This window comes from Macrobrachium nipponense, chromosome 2 (assembly GCF_015104395.2).
Source record: "Macrobrachium nipponense isolate FS-2020 chromosome 2, ASM1510439v2, whole genome shotgun sequence".
Taxonomy (NCBI): Eukaryota; Metazoa; Arthropoda; class Malacostraca; order Decapoda; family Palaemonidae; genus Macrobrachium; species Macrobrachium nipponense.
Window position 1 is genome coordinate 134,923,479 of NC_087201.1, and position 24,479 is coordinate 134,947,957.

Below are 24,479 nucleotides of genomic sequence, written 5' to 3' on the forward strand. Positions count from 1 at the left end.
TGGACGTATTAAACGTCGAGTCAAAATCTCCCCCGATTTCCGAATGGACGTACCATACGTCGGCTCAAAAAAGTTTTTTTAAAAATTCGCGGAAGAATACTTATAGGCCTACCAGCCGAAAACTTTTGAATCACGAGCCTTGGGGGATGCTGGGAGTTCACGGATCAAGGCGTTGTTGTTTTGTTTACAATCGTTACGCAGGCGCGCAAGCGCGAATTTCTTTCTTATTGCACTAAAAAGTATCAGTGACACATCTCAAAAATTATTTCGTCACTTTGACATAATTTTTGCACCGTTTTAAATTATCCGTTACATGAAGTATTATATATGAAAATGTGCGCAATTTCATTTAAAATACAACAAAAAAATGCTCATGATTGTAACTTTTATCAGTTTTGAAATATTTTCATATAAATAACGATATTTCAATCTTCGGTCAACTTTGACTCTACCGAAATGGTCGAAAAACGCAATTTTAAGCTAAAACGCTTATATTGTAGTAATATTCAACTATTTACCTTAATTTTGCAACAAATTGGAAGTCTCTAGCACAATATTTCGATTTATGGTGAATTTATGAAAAGACCTTTTCCTTACGTCCGCGCGGTAACTCTTCCGAAAAAAATAATGTGGTATGTTTGCACCATTTTAAAATTAGCCGTTACATAAAGTTATATAGAAATGTGCGCAATTTCATGCACAATACAACTAAAAACAACCCATGGTTGTAGCTTTTATCAGTTTTGAAATATTTTCATATAAAAAATTATAAGTGACAAATTTTCAACCTTTGGTCAATTTTGACTCTACCGAAATGGTCGAAAAACGCAATTGTAAGCTAAAACTCTTATATTTTAGTAATATTCAATCATTTACCTTCATTTTGTAACAAATTGGAAGTCTCTAGCACAATATTTCGATATATGGTGAATTTATGAAAAAAATAAAATTTTCCTTACGTCCGCGCGGTAACTCTTCCGAAAAAATCATACGTGCGATTGTGGTAATGTTTGCACCATTTTAAATTAGCCGTTTGTCAAGGTTCAAGTTAAATCCACAAAATTAACAATAGGTTATATGGAAAAAACAATAAAACAATTACATTTAATTAACAAAACTTAACATATCAAAACATTACCAATTAATTAACAACCAACATAATTAACTAAATATTCTGCCCAATACCAAATCCAAAATATCATATGGTATAATAACCGTACTCACAATGATCAGAGAAGTTCTTAACAAGCGCTTACAAGGCAGGAGCTGGGACGAGACACACAGGTGGCAAATCAGCCAGAGCGAAGGAAAACGTGGGGGGGAGATGGGGAGAGAGGGGGAGTAAGGAGAACGAGACAGGAGGGGGAATCAGAAGGTAGGTTTTACAAGGATACTGGAGAGCTACATTTTAACTTAATTTCAAGATTTCGTACTTATTACGAAAGGTGGTTACCATTAGTTATTTATTTAGGTATATACAATATGTACACGGATCCGTTTAATTAATGAAAAAAGCCGGTACTTGACATCTCCTCCCCGCTGAAGAGATCGTAACCTATGAAGGTACGATATTCCCTGGTACGGGTGTTCTTGACAGTGCATCAGCTATACGATTGTCTTGACCACGAATGTGCTGAACACTGATATTGAAGTTTTGCAAGTAGAGAGACCATCTTAAAATTTTCTGGTTCACATTTCGAGCTCTGTTCAAGAAGACGAGGGGGTTGTGGTCGGTGTACACAGTAATGGGGTTATTTGTGGAAACGTAGACTTCATATTACTGCTAGGCTTGTACTATAGCTAGGAGCTCTTTCTCCACAGTAGATAGCGACCTTTGGTGCTTCTTCAACCTGCATGAATAGTAAGACACAGGGTGAAGCAAGTTAGTTTCAGGCTTCTCTTGTAGGAGGACAGCACCAACACCGTAGTCACATGCATCTACCTGGAGAACAAAAGGTTTTGAAGGATCAGGAGTTGTTAATACTGGTTTACAGCAAAGTAGGCTTTTGATCTGTTTGAAGGAGTCTTGACAAGATTCATCCCATACGAATTTAGTCTTGGTACTAGTCAAGTTTATCAACGGATGAGCTACATTACTGAAATTCTTGCAAAATCTACGGTAATAGGAGGTCATTCCAATGAATCTCATTACTTCTTTTCTGTTTGTAGGTACGGGATAATTTAATATTGCTTCTATGTTAGTGGTTTTAGGCAAGATTTCCCCGCTTCCAATAACATGTCCCAAGTACTTTACACGAGCTTTAGCAAAGTTTGATTTAGCAAGATTTATTGTCAAACCCAACCTTCTAAATCTATCAAGAAGTGCTTTAAGTTTACAAAGAGGTTCCTCCATGTGTCAGATACTACAAGAATGTCATCCAAGTAACCGTAAACCCCATCCAGATCTCTTATGACAACATTTATCATTCTCTGAAATGTGGCAGGTGCGTTGCACAGACCAAAAGGAAGTCTTTCATATTGGAACAACCCAAAGGGAGTAATAAAGGGCGGACATCTCCTTCGCTCTCCCTGACAATGGGACTTTATAATAACCCTTCAGCATATCGACTTGGGTTGAATATTTCGACTTACCAATGGAGTCCAGTATGTCATCAATACGTGGCAGGGGATAACTGTCTTTTATGGTTACCGAATTTAATTTTCTATAGTCTGTACATAACCTGACCTTACCATTAGACTTGGGCACTAGTAAGCAAGGAGAAGCCCAAGGAGACTTGCTAGGCACAGCAAGTTTATGCTTCAGTAGATACTCGACCTCTTCTTGCATTACCTTCCGTTTTTCAAAGTTGGTTCGATAGTAGTTTTGTCGTATAGGACGAGTTCCTGGCAATAACTCAATGTCGTGAGAAATAACACTGCATTCTCGGGGATTATCACTGCATACATCTTCATACTGTCGTAGCAGATTCTTAATATCACACCGTTGCTCCTCATTTAGGTGCTGTAGATACTGCGGAAGAGATTCTAAGATTTCTTTATTAGAAAAGTCAGCCCAAGATGAGATTTCATTTAGGCCTAAAGAATTTACATCCTTTAAGGTGGTGGACTTTTGTTTTACAATATCTGTGTCTCTGGAACAAAATAGAGCAGCAGAGAATCGGCATAATATTCTTTAAGCATATTGACATGGACTAACTGAGTGCTTTTAAGTCTATCTGGAGTTTTTATGATATAATTCTGATTATTTAAACGTTTCTGTATAACATAAGGGCCAGAAAACTTACTTTTAAAAGGAGAACCAGTAATGGGATAGAAGGCCAAGACTAAATCTCCCACATTAAACTTCCTATCTTTACTGTTTTTTATCATACCTAATTTTCATCTCTTCTTGATTTTTACACAAGTTGTTTAGGGCAAATTTATGAATCTTATTAATATTTCCCTTTAATTTCTGTAGGTACTGACTCACTGTTATAGCCTCTACGTTTTATACTTGTCAAGTAACTTATCTTTAACTACTTGTAAAGGACCACGTACTTTACGACCGTATAGCATTTCAAAAGGGGATACACCTTGAGACTCAGAAGGTACTTCCCTAATTACAAATAGTAAATAGTCTATGCCTTCATCCCAATCAGATTCAGATTAAATACAAAATTTCCTAAGCAACGACTTTAAAAGTCTGATGATGCAGTTCTAATGCTCCCTGAGATTCTGGGTGATAAGGAGATGAGAGACACTGTTTTATACAAATCATTCAGAGTTTTCTGAAAAACATCACTAGTAAAATTGGTACCCCTATCACACTGGATTTCCTTAGGAAACCCGTAAGTTGTAAATACTTTGAGTAAGTGGTTAAGAACATTTTGGATTAAATATTCTTGACTGGAAGTGCAATAGGAAATCGTGAGGTAGGGCACATTATAGTTACAAGATATTGATTACCTTTCTTTGTCTTAGGCAGTGGACCTACACAATCTAGGATAATTCGATGGAAGGGCTCATGAGGTACAATAATAGGATTCAAAGGTGCCTTTGGTATAACCTTATTAGGTTTACCGGCAATTTGACAAATATGACAATGTTTAATGAAATTTACAACATCCGCCTTCATTTTAGGCCAGAAAAAATCATAAGCTAAGCGGTTGTAAGTTTTAGTAATTCCAAAATGTGAATAAACATTATGAGCGAGCTCCAATAAATCTTTACGTAAATCATGAGGAACTATTAACTGTTCTCTGTCACTCCAGGTTTCATCATTACCCAGCCTAGGAGGTCTATATAACCTGAAAAGTACATCATCCTTAAAGTAATATCCAGGTACCTTTTCCATTCCTTTCTCCAATGCTTGTTTATAAACACCCTTTAAAGTTGGATCTTCTCTCTGTAACTTTACAAGGCTTTTCTTGTTCATTTGTACTTTATCTGCGAGGTTGGGTACACTTACTTTCACTCGATCACCCAATACCAAATCCAAAATATCATATGGTATAATAACCGTACTCACAATGATCAGAGAAGTTCTTAACAAGCGCTTACGAGGCAGGAGCTGGGACGAGACACACAGGTGGCAAATCAGCCAGAGCGAAGGAAAACGTGTGGGGGGGATGGGGAGAGAGGGGGAGTAAGGAGAACGAGACAGGAGGGGGAATCAGAAGGTAGGTTTTACAAGGATACTGGAGAGCTACATTTTAACTTAATTTCAAGATTTCGTACTTATTACGAAAGAAGGTTACCATTAGTTACTTATTTATGTATATACAATATGTACACGGATCCGTTTAATTAATGAAGGCCGGTACTTGACACCGTTACATAAAGTTTTATATATGAAAATGTGCGCAATTTCATGTATAATACAACGAAAAATAATTGAAGGTTGTAGCTTTTCTCATTTTTGAAATATTTGCATATAAATCATGATAAATAGAAAAAAAACCACGTTCGGTCAACTTTGACTCTACCGAAATGGTCGAAAAACGCAATTGTAAGCTAAAACTCTTATATTTTAGTAATATTCAATCATTTACCTTAATTTTGCAATAAATTAGAAGTCTCTAGCACAATATTTCGATTTATGGTGAATTTATGAAAAAAACTTTCCTTCCCTCCGCGCGCGGATTCTCCGCCATAAATCTCCGAATTGCGTACATCAAATTCTCGGTAAATTTGCTCCGTTTCATATTAGGCATTTCATAGAGTTTTATATATAAAAATGTGCGCAATTTCATGTAGAATAAAACGAAAATTATTTGAAGGTTGTAGCTTTTCTCATTTTCGAAATATTTGCATATAAATCACGATAAATAGAAAAAAAAACCACGTTTGGTCAACTTTGACTCTACCGAAATGGTCGAAAAACGCAATTGTAAGCTAAAACTCTTACAGTATCGTAATATTCAATCATTTGTATTCATTTTGAAACAAATTGGAAGTCTCTAGAACAATATTTAGATTTATGGTTAATTTATGAAAAAAACATTTTTTTACGTCCGTGCGTTACGAATTCGTACAACATTTTGTGATAATATTTTTCCGGTGTTGCTTTTATTGTTTTATAATGTATTATATATCAAAATGATTGCAATTTAGTGTACAATACAACGAAAAAAAAAAAATAGAAACTCGTTAGCTTTTACCGTTTTTTGCACAGCGTGATTTTAGTACAATTATGTATGAATTTTTTTTTTGCTACCATATATCGCATTATTTACATATGATAATGATATTATTTTTCATTTCTGATGATTGCATACTAAACTTCAGGCAATGACAAAAAAAGGAGCCAAAAATGAACTCTTAATCTTCAAAACTAAGCGCGCTGTGATTTTTTGAAAAAATATTTTTTCCGCTTCCGCGCTCACTCAAAACCGGCTCCGGAATTCGGGGAGTTTTTGATTTTTACCGCTTTCGGCGTTTTAAGGGTTAATTGGATTAGGTTGGTTCCTCCTATTCTGCCCGAAAGGGAAATTTTACTCAGATTCCCTCCTCCTTTTCAGTGTGGTTAATCGGGCTACATAAATTATATTAAGGTAATGTTTATTAATACAGAATTTTTATTATAAAATTAATAATAATAATCCCACCCATCCTACCCCACTATCTGCCTATCACAACTGATTTTCAAGGGAAGGGTTTTGTAACTGTCAACGGCAGTCATGCCAACTGGTAGACAGAATAGGAGGTAACAGGGTTGCCAATGTGGTAAATTTTGGTGCTGTTTTTGGGGATTTAGGGCTAAATAAATTATACGGGTAAGTATTATTAATATTAATTTTATGATAATTCCATTTTCATGTCAGCTGCTCTAATTTTAAGAGCAACCAGAATGTATGCAAAGCCACACATGGTTTGCCATCTGAAAATCCATTCTGATCTTTTTCCCAGCTTTAACCCATTTTTACATGGGGTTGCCATTATGAATGAGTCGTCTCCATCGATTTCTGTCCTGTGCATCATTCTCATTAATACATACTTTTCCATAACATAACTTCCATTACACAATCATGCCATCTCTCTCTTGGTTTTCCCTTCTTCCTTCTACCCTGCTGTTCCATTCCCATCATATGTCTTCTAACATGATGTTCTTCTCTTTGTAACAGATACCATCAAAGCCTTACCTCCTGTATTTTCTTTGATATTTCAACTACCTTTGTCGATCCTCTTATATACTCATTTCTAATCCTATCTTCCCTTGTAATCCCGACATCCATCTCAACATTCTGATAAGATAAGGAATGAGAAAAAGAGCAGGTAAAAGTATGATAACTAGGTAATTCAGCGTAGAGCAACTGCTTAGGGTCAAGTTTTGAGCTTGTTCCGAGTCTGTAGCCATTCTTTAAAGAGCAGAAGATGTAAGTGCAAAATTGTACAGTAAGAAAATGGGTTGTGAATTGAGCTTGGAATGGCTGATGCTTGCTGATGACAGTGTTGAATAGGGATTGAAAAGAAGATGCGGGGACTAATGAAGAGTTTGAAAGTGTTTGTGAGAGGAAAAAGTTTAGATTACTCAGTAGTACATATATGTAAACAAGTAAGGTAAGGTTGGTAAGTCGAAACCTGGAAATTGTAGAAATTAATGTTGTTATAGATGGTGAAAGCTGTAAGTATTGGGAGGGAAGATAGTGGGAAGGCATAAGGGGTGGTTAGGCAGTGGAAGAGGTATTGGAAAGGAGGGAACTTAACATCCAGGAAACAAGTGGAACAGGGGAAGAGACTGTCCCAATCATGGAGCTCTCATGATTTAGCAGTTGGAGGTGTGAATTTGGCAGCTGTTAATTTTTGAGCCACCCTTGTGGGATTTAAAGGTTGTAGATACAAAAAAAAACCTTTTCTGATTAACATTTCTAATTGCGTTATTGGTGCTACTTTGGCTTGTTATCCTCTTGTCATGTCTGAGGTGCTATAATTAATTCGCAGCACTCGTGCATCTGGTACCCAGCCACGTCTCTTACAACATTTCTGATTGGCTGTTGATCAGCTTGTCACAGGGCTGGAAAGTTGCAAACTCGTCAGTTTCTCACAAAACGTCATACAGTGAGGATCTCTGCTCCCACTCTCCTGACAAAAATGTCTTTCAAAAGTTATAACTTTCATTTCACCTCAGTTTTACCCGAAGAAAAGTAGTGTTTCCCAATTTCATTACTAAACATCAAGCTAGTGATTTAAGGATTTTAATGATATATGAATTGTGTGCCTCATTAAACTTAATGTTCCTTACATGACATCGCAGTGCATTCATCATTTATCGTCTTTTGTTTCATACAGTATCGTAGCTTGAATGCCATGGATGACAATGCTACCAAAAATATAGGTAGGGCTATCAATATGAAAATAGCAAGCAAAGGATTAAGAATATTAATCTTTCTCTCTCTCATCTTCGTGTAGTCACGTCCTGGTCACGTGACCAGTCTATGACATCATCGTGATCACGATCCTTCAATAGAAGTAGTCTTATGGGGGAAAAGAAAAATTAGATGTCTTTATTGGCACCATCATTATCACCATCACTTATATATAGTGGAAATTTCTACATGAAAAAAAAACTGTCACTTAGAGAGATATTGATGCCTTATGGAAGAAATTCATTCATCCCATTGTTTTTTTTTTTCACTACAATCTTTTCTCATTTTCTCTTGTATCCATTCCTTTTTATTTTATATATTGTTGCTTATATGATTTTTTTCATGTAGAGATTTTCACTAAAGGGTGATAGTGATAATGATAGTGACAATAATGATGTCTTATTTTTCTTTTTATCCCTAAAAAGACTGGATCAGTCATAGGCGAATCAAGCCTGCAACCGTCATAAAAGCCATGTTATGACTGAATTACAACCAAATTACGATGAAGTCTCCATGTTTCCTCACACTTCTGCCAAGTTTCACATCCACCGAGTGATTGCAATAACTAGTTGCTGCACTTAGTAGTCGCAGTCGAGCCACGACAGCCGTCAAAAGTCTCATGTTGCCGACGTACGAGTGTATAATTGCTCTTCCAACTGATGTCATGGGATTACGGCAGATGTAATGAGCAATTTCGACGTGCAGTGTCCATTGTGATGTACTACTTGGAAACCCCTCAAGTTGCGCGGAGGGTGTGCGCAGTAACCATTGTGACATGTTTTCCAGCTATAAAAAAAAAGTTCAAGGACAGAATTTAGTAGACAAACCTGCCTTTATTTTTATCTTTTATTAAAATATATTTGGGATTCAAGATTTTCAGTATTTTTATATACTCTTATGGCAGAATCTCTAATATAGTACATGAATAAGACATAAGAATGACCTTAACTGAAACATATATTCGTGAGGAATGCAAAACAGACCCCCCCCCCCCCCGTGAATAGTTAGAACCCGCGAATAGTTGGAACCCCTATAAAAATGCTTTAAACCTCCTATTTTGTTAGTTTAAACTCAAGAAAAAAAACTACAAATTTTGATATCTGGTTTTTTAATAGTTTTATCACAAAAAGTGCATTTTCTAATGAAATTGATTAAAAAAAAAACAGGAATTGATGGATATTTCTCAGAGAAAAATACCGCGATTAGGCAAATTTTCCGTGAATAATGCCAGGAATGATCCAGAGAAAATTCCGTGAATGCATGAATCCGGAGAATGCAAATACTCGGGTCCACTGTATACAGGCAATCCCCGGTTATGTTGGGGGTTTCTGTTCCTGAGGGGGTGCCAATAAGCAAAAACTGCCATTGACAGAATCATGGTGATTTATGGCACCATAATGGTGCTTATGGCACCATAAATCCCCGATTTTATGGTGCTAGATAAGTGCCACAACTGGATCACCAATAAATGAGTCCGCTGATAACTGGGGACTGCCTGTATATATATATATATATATATATATATGTATATATATATATATATATATATATATATATATATATATATATATATATATATATATATATATATATATATACATATACATATATAATATATATATATATATATATATATATATATATATATATATATTTATAATATATATATCTATATATATATATATATTATTATATGTAAGTATATATATATATATATATATATATATATATATATATATATATATATATATGTGTGTGTGTGTGTGTGTATATATATAGTAACGACATAATTTTTCTGACATTTATTCAGGACTTTCACTGAATTTTTTCTTTATAAAATATATCAGAGACTTAATTGCGATCTATACAATTTATTAGAATGTCTTGAAGCATAATCAGTGAAATGGCATTTTCTATTTTAAGTAAATATAGCATTTTAGATTTGCAATTTTCTTGAGATATTTGAGAATGTCATATGTAGATATGTAAATATGACACGGAATACATCTCACAAGAAAATGTATTGGGTAATAATATAAATATATTAGAATTTTAAAATTTATTTTGATATTTACCAAGTTATTTCAATTTAATCTTATAAAGTATGTACAGGAATGGTCTATTACTTTCTTGTTTTATATCACTGAATCTTGCCAATCAACAGAGCCTGCAGGGGAGTTGAAATAATCACGAAGGTGATCTCATTGAGCCTTGCAAACCATGGTTCCTCTCGGACGGCTTGGGTGAGTCAGGTTTGGTAATAAAGTTTCATTAGACCTCCAGTGAACAGGTATGGCCTTGTGTCACTAAGTCTTCTTGAACTGCCTCATTCACAGCATTTGGCTGTCTTATCAAAATTAAGTTGTGCAGCACACAAGCAGCCAATACCACCGACTTGATATGGTCATGTCGAAGATGTTTGCCAGTGTGAAACACTGAATCTGTGGAAAACAAATGAAAAATATTAATTTGATTATGAGATAATATACGAAAGGTATTTCTGGTTAAATACGTATTATTTCTGTAGAAAAGAAATGGTTTAAAAAATTTGTTTCATATTATGCTTTTAAGCAAACAGAACAAATAAAGACATTATGTATAATATTTGTGAATAATATCTACCTGTTTGCCTGTATGCCAAAGGCATTCCCCACTGTACTTCCTGTCCTGCTTAGTCGGTAATTAAAGATGCACTCATTTGCGGTCAAACTTCATGCAGGGTGTGGTTTCATCATATAGTTCTCCAGAGTGAAGGCATCATCTCCAATGAGGAAATAGGGGACTGGAGGTTTATCTTCAGTCTCGTTTGGCAATGTTTCAGGGGCAGGCAGAAAGACTTCATTCTGATCAAGCATTTGACACAGCTGTGTTTTTAGCAAAGACACCGCCATCGGACTCAAAACCTATGGGACTTACATTGATGTACATGAACTAGTTCCCAGCGTCAACAACTCCAAATAGAATTATAGAGTAGAATTTCTTATATTTGTAGTAGTAACGAGTTCCTCCTTTCACTGGGTTCTGGATTCTGACATGTTTCCCGTCTACTCCTCCAAGGGCGTGTGGGAAATTCCAGTGTTCTTCAAAACCACGGGCTACTTCCTTCCATGCTCTGGGGACGTGGGTAACTGCACTACCTCATCTCCATACATAGTCACTATGGCCCTACAAGTTTCAGGCACAATACCGCAGACTATGTTGGCAGCTACTCGGAACTGGAAGGCCATTGTAGGATTCTCCAGTTGCAAGGTACCACTGGGTAATTGCACCACACAGGCCTTGCTCAATGGGTCTTCTCCAGAATGTTAGTTTTTCCTGGTATAGCAATGATCCACCATGGCCAGTTCTAATTCAGGATCATGTAAGTTGTCTAATATCATATCCAGATATTGCTGGGTCTTCAAAACTTCCTGTTCGTCCATCTTGTGCCTCTGTCAGCGCCTGGAATGGGAATGACTGCCAAATCCCCACCACCCACTTATATGTATATTCCAACACATTCACGACACAGTTTACATATGCCGTTATACATCTGACTGCGTGTTAAGCATGTCACAGTTGTCTTGCGTCTGACATAATTGCCTTTATGTCAGTTGCCGTCCCCAAAAAAACGTTAACAATGGCTGTGGGGCAGATCAGCCAGATCATCTGCGACATACGTGTATGACTGTGACGGTGTGGAACTCATTGTAATGCTGTCGTAATTGTACATTGCGTACTTTGTACTGTTGGTGTAATAATTTATTTTCTCAGCCCAAGGCCTGCAAACTGACTAAACAATAAACCATTATGATGGTCTTGGGCTCGAATTGCCGATGTCTGATCTAGCCTTAAGACTACTACTATCGAGAAATTGTGATCACGATGTCATCGACTGGTCACATGACCAGGATGTGACTTATTTTCATATTGATAGCCCTATTTATTATTTTTTGGTAGCATTGTCTTCCAGGGCATTTAAGTTACGATTCTGTGTGAAACACAAGACGATAAATAACGAATGAACTGTGATGTCATGTACGGAATGAATGAATATATTTTTTCTTAAAATTTCATGTTTATTTTACTATTCATATTTAAGCATTAAGTTTACTGAAGCACATAATTCTTATATCATTAAAATCCTTAAATCACTAGCTTGATGATGTTTAGTGATGAAATTGGGAAACATTACTTTTCTTTGGGTAAAACTGAGGTGTAATGAAAGTTATAACTTTTGAAAGACACTTTTGTCAGTAGAGTTGGGAGTGTGATCACCACTGTATGACGTTTTGAGAGACACTGACGAGTTTGCAACTTTCAAATTCCAGCCCTGTGACTGGCTGATCAACAGTTAATCAGGAATGTCATAAGGGACGGGGCTGGGCACCAGATCCATGAGTGCTGTGAATTAATTATAGTACTGAACAATGTGGAAGCTCAGTGGGATGCCATGTTTAGTACTAGCTCCTCAGGGATCAAAGATATCATTTATTAAAATAGTTTTTTGACCACGCAATATATAAAAATAGGTGTATATAATAGTTTGATCCCAAGGGCTAGTACTAAACGCGGCATCCCATTCAGCTTCTACCATTTTTAGGACTATAGTGACACCTCGGAGGCGACATCTTGATAAGCTGTAGCACAGTTTTATCTTTGGTTCATGCATTTATGAATTGTTTTCCAAGTTCTTGGCTTTTATCCCATTCAGGTCAAGAATTTTAATACCTAAGCTGTTTCAGTGATTTTTCTCTGTGGTTGGCAATATACTTCAAAACGATATGAATGTGCATTACATTTGCTACTTCGTGACCCATCTGTGTGGTTTTATTATTCTAGTTTTTGGTGATGTAACAGTGGTTTGATGCAGAGATTTTTGTAGGTAGAAGAGTCCTCAAACTCAAGATTCTAGTCATGCAGATATGTTGCAATTCCATTATGTGGGATGATGTTCTGGTCCACATCACATCTTACTATAATGGGTGTTATGTCTGTCCGTCCCTCTATCATTCAATCATGACCAAACGGCTGGTCCGATGGGCATGAAACTTGGCAGGGTTTTAGTGGGGACCCCTAAGATGGTTTATTATGGGGTTTCAAGCAACAAAAGGCACCAAAGGCACCGAAGGTGCCGGGGTGCCTTCCCCGAAACAGGACTGTTTCAGCCCGTAGATTTAATGGCAATACGAATTTATCATACCAAATTTTCGGTATAGTACATAGTAAATAACATGACTTTCAATTTTCGGTATACGTACTAAATATGACTTGCTATCGAATATTGTAGGGGTAAGATATCAGCGGCACTAAAGGGGGTCGGGGTTGGGTAGTGTGTGACAGAGAGAAAGGGAGAGGGAGAGTAGAGGGAGTGTTAGGAAGAAGAAAGAGGGTAAAAAACTGAGAAGGTTGGAGAAAGAGCGAGAGAATATTTATCGGTTGCCATTCAGAGTTACCCCAGGCAGCGTTGGGATGGTCAGCTAGTAGTACTACTAATTTTTAGAGGCATCTTTTATGCACTTTCAGAGTTACAGCATCATTTGTCTAATAGTTATTTAGATAGATGCATTCCTCTTTACCAGTTCTTTTGGCACTTTCTGTTATTCTTGTTTTCAGTTGTTGCTCATGTTACAAATAAATTAACCTGGGATGGACACAACCTGTGGAGGGGGACCAGTATTGCTCTACCTAGTGGTGCCCTCGAAAGAGATCCATTCAAATATACACTTGACCACAATCCATCGAGTTTGAAGCCAACACTGAGGACAAGGTCTGCTATGAGATTTTACCACCCTCAAGTCAGTCAAGTAGTACTCCAATTTTAAAGGTATGCCAACTTACTCCATCAACCATCAAAACCAGCATGCATTCAAAACCTGGTCAGTTTCCATTTGTTGATCAAGAACAGGATATTATATAAGAGCAATTAGGAAAGAAATTAAAAATAGAGTACTAACTGCCCAGTTCTTCCTTGAACCATGTACCTCAGCTTCACAAGGTGCAGGAACAGTGGCAGGTGTCAAGACTGGATGCTAATTTATATCTTAAAAGTAACTTTGGTAGTGTTTTAAATTTTACACCTTCCTTAAACTTTGGTAGTTTTAAGTTTTACACCTTCCTTAAGATCTGTAATAGTGTTTTATATTTTACGATCTTACAGCAATTACTTTATAGTACAGCTGTGTGTTTGCTATCCACTCTTAGTTTCAGTTTGAGTAGGTAAATGAAAATTTGAGATTAGTATTAAAATTAATAAAATAGCAAGTAGTGAGAAATATAATTAACTTTGCATTATAACAGGATTTTGTAAAACCCCAAAAAAAAAAATAAGATTTAACAATTTTTAAAGTAAAACAATAAATAACATTTTTATTTTAACAACTTTGAAATATTTAATACTAGCATTCTATGGTAATATTATATATGCCATCTTCAAAATTACAGCTTTAAGCATTCAATTATAGACTAGAATTAATGAAACATTAACTTGACATTTAATGCAAGATAATGACTTTTTCATTTTTTAGTCCCAATACAAACATATGTTCATTAAATTTCTTGTGAAATAAGTAAATGCAAAAAGCTATAAATTAAATATTACTTTTAAAAAATATTCTCGAAGTTAAAAACTAAAATACTGGAATGATGAAAGATTATAATATTCAAGTGGAGAGCTTAGAGATTCATTGTTAAATGTACGGCAGCATTTCCTTGCATTTTCATTGCCCAAATAACAAGAGACCAAGCTAAATAATTAACCTGTGGGTATATGGGAGTGTGACAGTTTTTTCTTGAAAGATATCACTGTCATCTTGGAAAAATTGCCAAAGTTTGAGGTTTGTTCTAATTTTCCTTCTTGGTTCCAGTGCAAGGTATCTTACATAAAATCATCATCATTACTGAAACATATTTTAGTACAGCTCTATGTTGCCAATCACATTTTTTTATGCATAACATTAAGCAATCAAGCAGAGTAATTCTACTGGTAGCATGAGGTATTAAAATTTTGTTTTTTACTGTCAGTCATAGTCTGAGCTACTTTCCTTTTTTATTTTAATTTGAATAGAGAAAATTTTAATAATATATGGGAGATAAAGTGCTTTCCAGTTTTTTAAGTTTAGCATAATTTTCCTCCATTTTAGGACTATTCATACAATAGGCAAATTTATACTTTTAAGTATTTAGACATTTCAAAACAAAGGCTAACACTACATAAAAATGCAAAAACACTGAAAAGGGAAAACTAATAAAACTAAGGTCATTAAAAAGTCCTTTTTATCCCATATTTTATGGAGGTATGTCTGCTATGCAATTACCTAACCTATACGTAGTTGAAAATATTAAGGGGAAAAGCATGTTACATGCACCCTACCTTGCAAACTTCACCCTAAATATACACACTAGGTGCTAACAAATTAGCAAAATGTCTAAGGAAGTACTCAAGTGTGAACTATTCTAATCAGAGCCAAGTAGAGTTACATAGCCACTGGTCCAGACAAGAGTTTAATCAAAATAGCTGATCACTTAACTGGATGAAATATAATACGCACAGAATGTATATTTTTATACAAGGGAAACAATCGCTACACTATTGAGGTAGGTTCCTCAAAACACATTGTTAAAAGATCAATCTACATCAACCCGATTATGTATTACAAAGATTTAATGGGTGTATCCTCCTAACCACTCAAAAGGGCACATGCTTGAACAAAATTATTCTAAAGGAAAAAATTATTAAAGAAAAGTAATTAAGTAAAATGATAGGGAAGAAAAGAATATGAACAGGAAACAGAAGAAATTATTACACAATCATCAAGATTTCCACCGACTCCTGAGCACTTATGTATCATTGGCAGTACGTAATGTACCTATGTGTACATGCAATTAAATCAAACCATTTAAACTAAAGAAAATTACCTAATGAATGAAAAATGCAAAGAATTGGAGTGAAAAGGCTAGAAGAGACTGGTAATAAATAACTGCACTTACATGTACATATATGTAATTAAACAAATATTATGTCAATAGAATAATTCCATAATGAAACGACTGCAAAGAAATTTAAATGAATTTTTAACAGGCAGATCATAATAAACAATTACATCAATGCAGAGACAGAAACAGCCAATAAGTAATTATACCTACATAGTCTCATAATAAAAAAAATTAAATAAAGTTACATAATGCGAGCAAATTAGAAAAGAAATTCTCAAATTAATAGATAATAAAAACAAAATTATCACACACTTGCAAGTTAGATGAAAATACATCCGAAGACAAAACACACTTGGACACTTCCCTTGCAAATTTTCTGCAGAATATTCATAATATACAAATTAAAACTTTAGGCATTATCCTATAGAATTCAGGAGAAATCAGAGAGGTTGTGATTATTAGTGGTCAGAGGGTGATTGGATTGACTTTGGGTACAGGAATTTTTTCATTTTGAAAAGCAGTCAAGTTTATTGGGCAATTGTGTGGAAACAGTTGCCTGTATGATAAATGTACATACTGTCCATTTGAATTTTTTAAAATTTTTAACTACAACTGCCAGTGAAGAAATATGTTAATTTAACAAAATCAATTAATATTTATATTTGTTAGTAGAGCATAAACTCTACCATATAAAAAAATTATGTAGATATAAAGGTGGTGCAAAATAAGTTCTAACATGAAGTGGAAGCAATCTTACCAACTGATTCTGTACTATCTTAATACTGTGTCTCTCATGGTTCAGTAAACTCCATGTATTAAACCTTGGCACATGTAAATAAATACATAAACTTATCTCATAATATTTAAAGTACAATTCATAATACATACTTATAGTACAGGATAAGCAAAATAATTTGGTAAAACTTCTGTGAAAGATTACTTTCACATATTTTCCAAATGCTCTAAGGCTGCCAGCTCACAAAGGTGAGCTGTGGTACTATTGTACCCCAGTAAATCTTTCTGGGATTAAGAAAAGTTATAATAATATATGTATTCATAAACCTAATAACTTTAAATTACAGCATACATCTACAATCGATTAAAAAATTATAATAATATATTAAAAAACCTAATAACTTAAAATAGCAACATACACCTACAATCAGTTATTTCAACATTAGCATTTCAGAACCGTTTTCCTATGCTTATATTTTTTACACAACATGAGAGGGTTTTTTAGGCAATTTCACAGACACATATTAGTGTATACAAAATTTAAATATATTTGGAATTACAATCAAACAGAACACTATCACATCACTATTAAGATGGAATTTATTTCAGAATGTGGGAAAAATTGGTTGTACTTCCCACTGAAAATGGCCACCTCAGCATTCTGGGAAGTATAGTTTGTATATAATAATGATGTAATGATGAAGAAAAATCTGATTTTCTTTTTTATTCCTCAGAATTTCAAAAAACTGACATGAGCAGTTCTGTTAAGAGTGAATATGCACAAGCAAGTATTTTGAACATAATGCATCTTAACCTCTAATAATATCATCCTCAAAAAAAATTATGCTGCTGTACAAAAGCTAAAGCATCAATTAAGAAGATTCATCAATATAAATAGGTTTCAAGATAGAGTAATTATGAAACACTGAGGGGATTAGAAGAATTTCAACTAGTATACAGCTAGTATAAGGAATTTAGGAACTTTATAAAGTTAGTATTTACAAGTGACCTAAGGTCTACTGTAAATGAACCTGAATAATCAAAATACTTAAAGCAGGAACACGGAAGAGACTACCCTTCCATATACTGAAACAAACTAGAAATACGACCCAGTGGTCTCATTAAACTTCTCTACGTACTTAATAACAAAACTAATATCCAATTTCCTTGGCTTGTACATTATTATTGAAACAATACTATTATGTCGTAAAATGTTTGGGTATACTATGTAAAGGTATTCCAGTATGATATTTCAAAGTGAATTACTAGTTTCCAGGAACTCTTAAAACAGTGAACTGTTCCCTGAATTGGCACACAGCTATTCTATTCATTTATTATGGGAGGACGTTTAAAATAAAACTTTACATACTGATTATCATGCTTTAACCTCTTTTTCTATATTCTACCTGATATCATCTAGACAACAATCTGGGTACTTATGCTGGAACCTTATTCTCTGCATACTAACATATACAAATTATGATAATTATTGAGCAAAAATTATACTCATTCATAGCAATGTATCAGCAGCTGCACCCAAATCATTTCACTGCCACTACCAGTTTCAACTATAATGGAATGTATTCACGAAAGAGAGATTACAACTGATGGAAGTATGTATAGCTTAAAAGAATGGAAACTGGCAATTTATAATGAAAGAATCGCACTGGGATAGAGCAAAAACAGCTTAACAGTAAACAAAAGAGCCAGTAGAACAGATACAGCAATGCAAAAATATAAAAAAAAAATTTCACACAGTACCTATGGACATGCAGACTAGATTATGTTATAAATTACTGGTGGAAGCACAAAAATTGAGCTACATATTATGTATTGTCAATTAGCCTGTACAACATTAGCCATTCATTAAAAAAAAAAATGTCAAAGAAAGGTAATACAATAATTAAATAGGACCCTACAGTAATAAAAAAAATGTAAATGTACCATAATATACTCCCTACCTTTACAGCAAATACACCAGACACTAGTATTGAGAACATATTTGGGTGAAGTTACTAAGGAAGCCCACATTGCCATCTTTATATACTTGTAATAACTGAACAGTACCTAAATCTTATTACTTTTGGGGTCTAACCTTAAAACTTATCTCCACTGTCTGTCTTAGACAAGACCCTATATAACTTCAATGAAAAGTAATAACTTGCTACTACATACTCTGTTTGAAATGAGCCCATATTCTTTACTAAATACTGACTTGACCTTGATATGATAAATTAAACAACTCATAACATTGACATCAGTAAAATAAATAGAATTAGCACATAAAGTAACAGTTATCCTTTCTTCACATAACCCCCTAAACTTATTTACTCAACACTTCTGCAAATTGCTGTACATAAAATAACAAGCAAGGCAACACTACCATTTACTACCATCCTACTGATTATATCAGCAAACTTCATGCAATGCTTAAAATATCAAGATAAATATACAGAAGGAACCATCTTCCTTAAATCAGCATATGCAATTGTCAATACGTAAACTAATGTATGTAGTACTGCATTAGTCGATGTTTTTGTAATTAGTATTTCATAAAATGCTAAAATATCACTCAATGTGACATATATAAAAATTGAAACTAAAGATGAGACCATATGAACTATTTTAAGAAATATTTCAATACATTCAGTCCCTCTAAGGAGATACTTTTCATTCAGCTGTACAAAACTTATTTATGAAAAAACTCCTGATATTGGACTGTAATGTTAATTTAAAAATTGCGCGCAAATTTTTTAGCACAAGAATGGTAAATTAGAGACTACTGTACTACTGTCAATAAAGACGGTATTAATAATGGCTAACATTCCTTTTTAAGTCCATCTAAAAAGTTTTGAGATCATTCAACAATATTCTAACAGCATGTACATACAAATCGGGATACATGCACATATTACATTCTCATTCCTTCAACAAACATTCAATAAACTCTTCTCTACTTCAGTGCAGAGTAGAATTGTCTTGGGACAAGGCTTTAACTGAAGGCTATAAAGCAAATCATCAAATATTTTAAAATTATATTAACCTTCATGACCTTCAACCATTCTTTATGTATCTGCTTTTATACAGTCAAGGTGGAGAGAACAGACTATTCAAAATTGTGAAAAAATCTCACCAGGCTATGATGAAAATATATTACTGCGTTCCCTCTATTTGACACTGCCACTAGAAGATCTTACTTGGTACATTGTGATCTTATGAAACCAATATTTAAAGTAGAATTTGGAAATATGACTGTTGGCAAGATCAACTTCCTTAATATTTAAAATTTGTTTTAGCAATGATATTATCATATTCAATGTATGTAGCCAAATAATGGTTATTCACACATCCCAAATATGACTAATTTGTATTCACATTATGAAAATAAATATTTAACTTTTAACCACTTTCAAGATAGATTTTAAGACAGTTTTAGCTGTAGATTTATTAAGATGATTTCATTAAATATACTATAGATATATATTGTTTGATGTTATTCTATATACTATATCCAACAGTTCTTGAAATCTCTTGACACTAAAAAGGAGATCATAGAGTAAGCTCAAAGGTCATATAAAGTTAACACAGTACAGTAATAAAATTTCAAACTAAAATATGCAACAAAGAGAGAGCTTTTTAATTTTCATATACTAGTGCTCATAGCATTTTCCTCAAATGCATGAACCTAGATGAGCTTTTGAAGTAATGTTCTCAGTTTTCATGATTGGTTTACTATTTAAGTCTCAGGGTCATGATTTGTTTATATTAAAGTGTTAATGTTTCCTAATAAGCAGCCTCATAACAGTTGAATAAATTTGAATATGATTTTTAAACAGAGAACTGAAGCCTCTATTATGATATAATAAGTCCTTCTATTGATAATTATTTATTGTATAGTTACTTTGCATACTTGTAGAAGCACTGCTTTTGTAGTCAGGCACTCATTATATTATGATGAAGGGTATAGTCTGTCACCCAGATGTTGAAGTACAGTAGGCCTGAATGCTTTATTCTTTCATTGAAAATAATGGCTACATCAGCAGAGTTGCTTTTATTTCACTTTATATTTTCTTCTCTGTGGAACATCACTTTCTTCGGTAAATTAACTGTTTTGTATGACACTGAATTTATCAAGACTTTTGAGGCTCGCCAATGGAAAAAAAAGAGAAAGAGTCTATCATAGTAAAAGATCATAGATTATAAGTATAGTACTGTACAATATAATACCATGTACTTTAAAGCCCACTTGCTACCAAAATCAACAAAATCCACATCTAAAGTCTGTCACCCTAGTTATGACAAAAACTACATAGATGAGGTGGAGATTAATATTATTCCTGTTCATGGTTCAACAAAACAAATTCACATTTCTAAACTCTTGCATGGCTCAGTTACACAATCTGTTCTTGAACAAGAAGTGAAAATTTTAATAATGTACTAAAGTTAAAGAAGTTAACAGCCTAGCAAGAAGAGACCAAAGGAAATACGTACATGAAAAGTAAAAGGCCACAAGCAATGCAGCTAGAACTGAGGGAAGCTGCAGGGAGCCTTTTTTACCATTTACTATAGAGAGATATGTAATGCATACCATATTGGTAATACACTATGGGAATTGAGGATGAAAAGCCTGATATTGGTTATCAACAGAGGTTTGAAATATTTAATAACAGCACACATTTTTTTACTCAAATATAGTTTTCTCAGATGAGTGGAAATTATGCAATACAGGATCTGTTTCTTGGGTTTGTACTGTATAATTGCCAACTGCAACAATTATAGGCCGCCAGACTCTATATAATTCATGAAAATTTCATTTTTAAGCCAATTTTTACGAATCTTGAATCAAAAACAATTTTCTTGCTAACAACCTGTCTCTTCAGTAAAAGTAATGATTAAGTGATATTTGTTAAAAGTAAATATCAAAGACCTTTACTTTAATTCACCTGAAATCAAAACAATAGTGACCAGATATTGAATGACAATAAAGATGATTGTCAAGAAAATGTAAGCTCAAATTACTAAAAACTACATCTACAATTCATCAGAACTAGTTATATCCACCTCATATGAGTACTACCTAGTCCCTACAAAAAAGAAAAAAACTTACTGGTACGTATATCCATAAATGTAATTTGCATCAATTTTTATTAGTCTGCCTTTAACACCTTTGTCATATAAAACTTGTAAAATTTTAGGATTTTTACCTATGTTTAAACACAAAGATATTATACTATCAATTCAGTACTGCCATTCAGAACAATTAAAGCCTTAATTGGAATACTTCACTACTTTCATGAGACAATTACCAAGAATTTAAAAAGGTACAGTAATATTTAGTGCTTTGTTCCATGAAAAAAAGAGGAATATTTTCTATGTATGTCTATAGGATACTGACTAAGAAATATATAAATACCAGTAGTACAAGTTCCCATATAAGAAAGTGCACTATTGTCTCTAATTTGTAACTCTAAAACACATTCACATAGCAAAGTTCTTCGTCACTTAATATGCAATAGATAGTATTTATGGAAAGTACCCTGTTTTGGACTGCATACTTAGTTTATCCTAAGGCACATTTTATGAAAATTGCTCAAAGCTACAGCAGTTACACCAAGTAACATGAGTCTGTTCATAGCTACCAAGAAAAGATTTTATATGCTTACACATGTTTATATAAACTTTATTTCTAACATTGCAAATCCAGAATTGTCTATTAATTACTACAACTATGTAAATAATAGGCTTATCACCTGTCATAATATTAGAAGCCATAATTGGGTTGGTTGGACCCTTATGTAGGAAGGAGCTCAATTATGTAAAGTTTTTTCCTTGCTATGTATAAAACTGAAATTTAGATATAATTACTGTGTACTAAATCTATTTGATAGAACAATACACCTCATGCAAGGTAAATTCTCTTGTCATTTTTCTTGGAAAATACAAACTTGAAGGGCTGGAATGGAGATGATTATCAGAAACATTGTCACTAAAATTAATAGTAAAAAAGATTTAAAAAGTTCTGATTCTAGTCACCCCACAGTACAAATCAGATCATGGTTATTAACTTCCTCGAAGCTTCAGAGATTCTTGTCTTGTACAAATAATGCAATAGTATCCTCTTTGAGCTAAACTATAGCATGGTAGGCATGGCTACATGGGAAAACTGTAACACCCCCTACACTCCACCAGCGCCTCCTCTGGAAGCCTTAATTGACAGAAGTGACATATTCCTTGTAAAACTTGACTTCGCCACACCCAATGGTGGCCAAGAGGTGAAAAGGTTGCTGATGGCTCTTTGTTGCTAGTTGGGGGGACTGATATATTTTCTTGCCCTATTGAGGATGGCTCAGATCTTCGGATTGCCTCTGCAACCTAAGAATGAAGCAAATATAGATATACGTAGTAATAAGTTTAAAGATATTTTACATTTATATCCAATATGGATATAAAAAACCTGAATTGTACAATAGTATATGACTTCCTGAAATATCTAGGAGTTGTGACAAGACTTCCTTTATAGATGCTATTGAAGAAATACTATAAATCATAATAAAATATTGTAGAAGTTGTAGCAAATGACATCAAATGAAAAACTATTCCATTTGGGCATCCATTTTTAAGAACACTGCAATTTTTATTTTTTATACTACATTTCACACAATTTGGCAAAAATTACATAGACTTTGTAACCCCTTAACCCATAAATTAAAACTAAATTTGTTTCCCACAAATGCACAGGCTTAAAATACAATATTGAATAATATGAATACTAACACAAGGAAAGAGAAAGTAAAGAAAACGAGATGAAAGTTAAGCTTGTGCCAGTCACTGCATCAGGCTATGACTAATTACTTTTAATTCAGAAAATGGGCATATTTTGTGAAGGACAAACCTCTCCACACCATGATTCTCATTTATTCTGGGGTTCAGAAATTTATTTTATTCTCATTTACTGTACAGTTCAAAAAATTATGGTTTTGTCATTTTGGAATGAGGTATGGCAACTTTACAAAAGTTATCCACTAGTATAGGACTATCAAGATACAATCTCCATGGTTGCCAGATCAGCCCAAGAACACTATGTTTACAATTAAATTACCTCTTAATACCATACCTGTTTGTAGATAGATTGGAAACTTTTGAAATAAAAATCTATCATATCCTGCATTTAACCCAGTTTTCGAAATACCACTTCCTAAGAATGAGTTATGTCAGTTTTTACTGAGAATAAATGTAAATGTACAGTTAATTAACACATGAAAATGTTATTTTTATAAAAAAACAAAAAAAATCAAGTTTTATTTTATACTTACCAAGCAATTACATAGCTGTAGTTTTCCCTACCACGACCAGACTAAAATTCATACTTCGTTGTGGCACTGCCATTGTCTAGTGCAGGTAACAGGGTGGATCTGCCCACTTTCCAGGAGTAACGTGGGTATGATGGACCAGTTGTCTCCAATTTGTTTTGGCCCAAAAACCATCCACCTGTGGGAATAAGAGGGTGGGCTTTGATTATGTAACTGCTTGGTTAAGTATAAAAATAAAACTTTATTTTATTATAAAAATAAATTTTTATTTCAGTGTCTTACCAAGCAATTACACAGCTGATTCCACATTGAAAGGAAGAGGGATGTGGATTAAGTCTCAATTCAAAAATATGAAAGATTCTTGAAAGGTCAAAAACTGTTAGCACTGACTTGTGCCTGTCATACCTTACCTAGTAGAGTGAGTGGTTGCGTGAACGAGTCACCTCTATATAAGAACAAAAACGATAGTCACCTATGTGTGGGATGCTGCCACATACATCCATGTGAGAAATGGAATGAAGGGTGACAAATTAAAGTAGATTCTTTAAAAATCTTGTAATGAAGATAAATAGACATCAAGACGACAGCAGCGGGAAGCAGGTCCGCGCTTGTCACTACAATGACCACTGGACAGTGACTGACTATGCATATGGCGGGAAATAAAGGCAGTGTTGACACATCTAATTACAATGTTGCCACGATGCATAATGAAATA

The 24,479-nt window shown here is 34.1% G+C and overlaps 1 protein-coding gene across 2 annotated transcripts in view; it reads left to right on the top strand.

Moving 5' to 3' along the window:
• LOC135221016 (uncharacterized) overlaps positions 1–24,479 on the top strand; it is a 405,496-nt gene that overhangs the window by 202,986 nt on the left and 178,031 nt on the right. For both annotated transcript variants that reach the window (XM_064258738.1, XM_064258737.1), the window contains exon 3: positions 13,401–13,611. The gene's annotated coding sequence lies outside the window, so the exon portion shown is untranslated. The remainder of the gene's footprint in view (positions 1–13,400; positions 13,612–24,479) is intronic.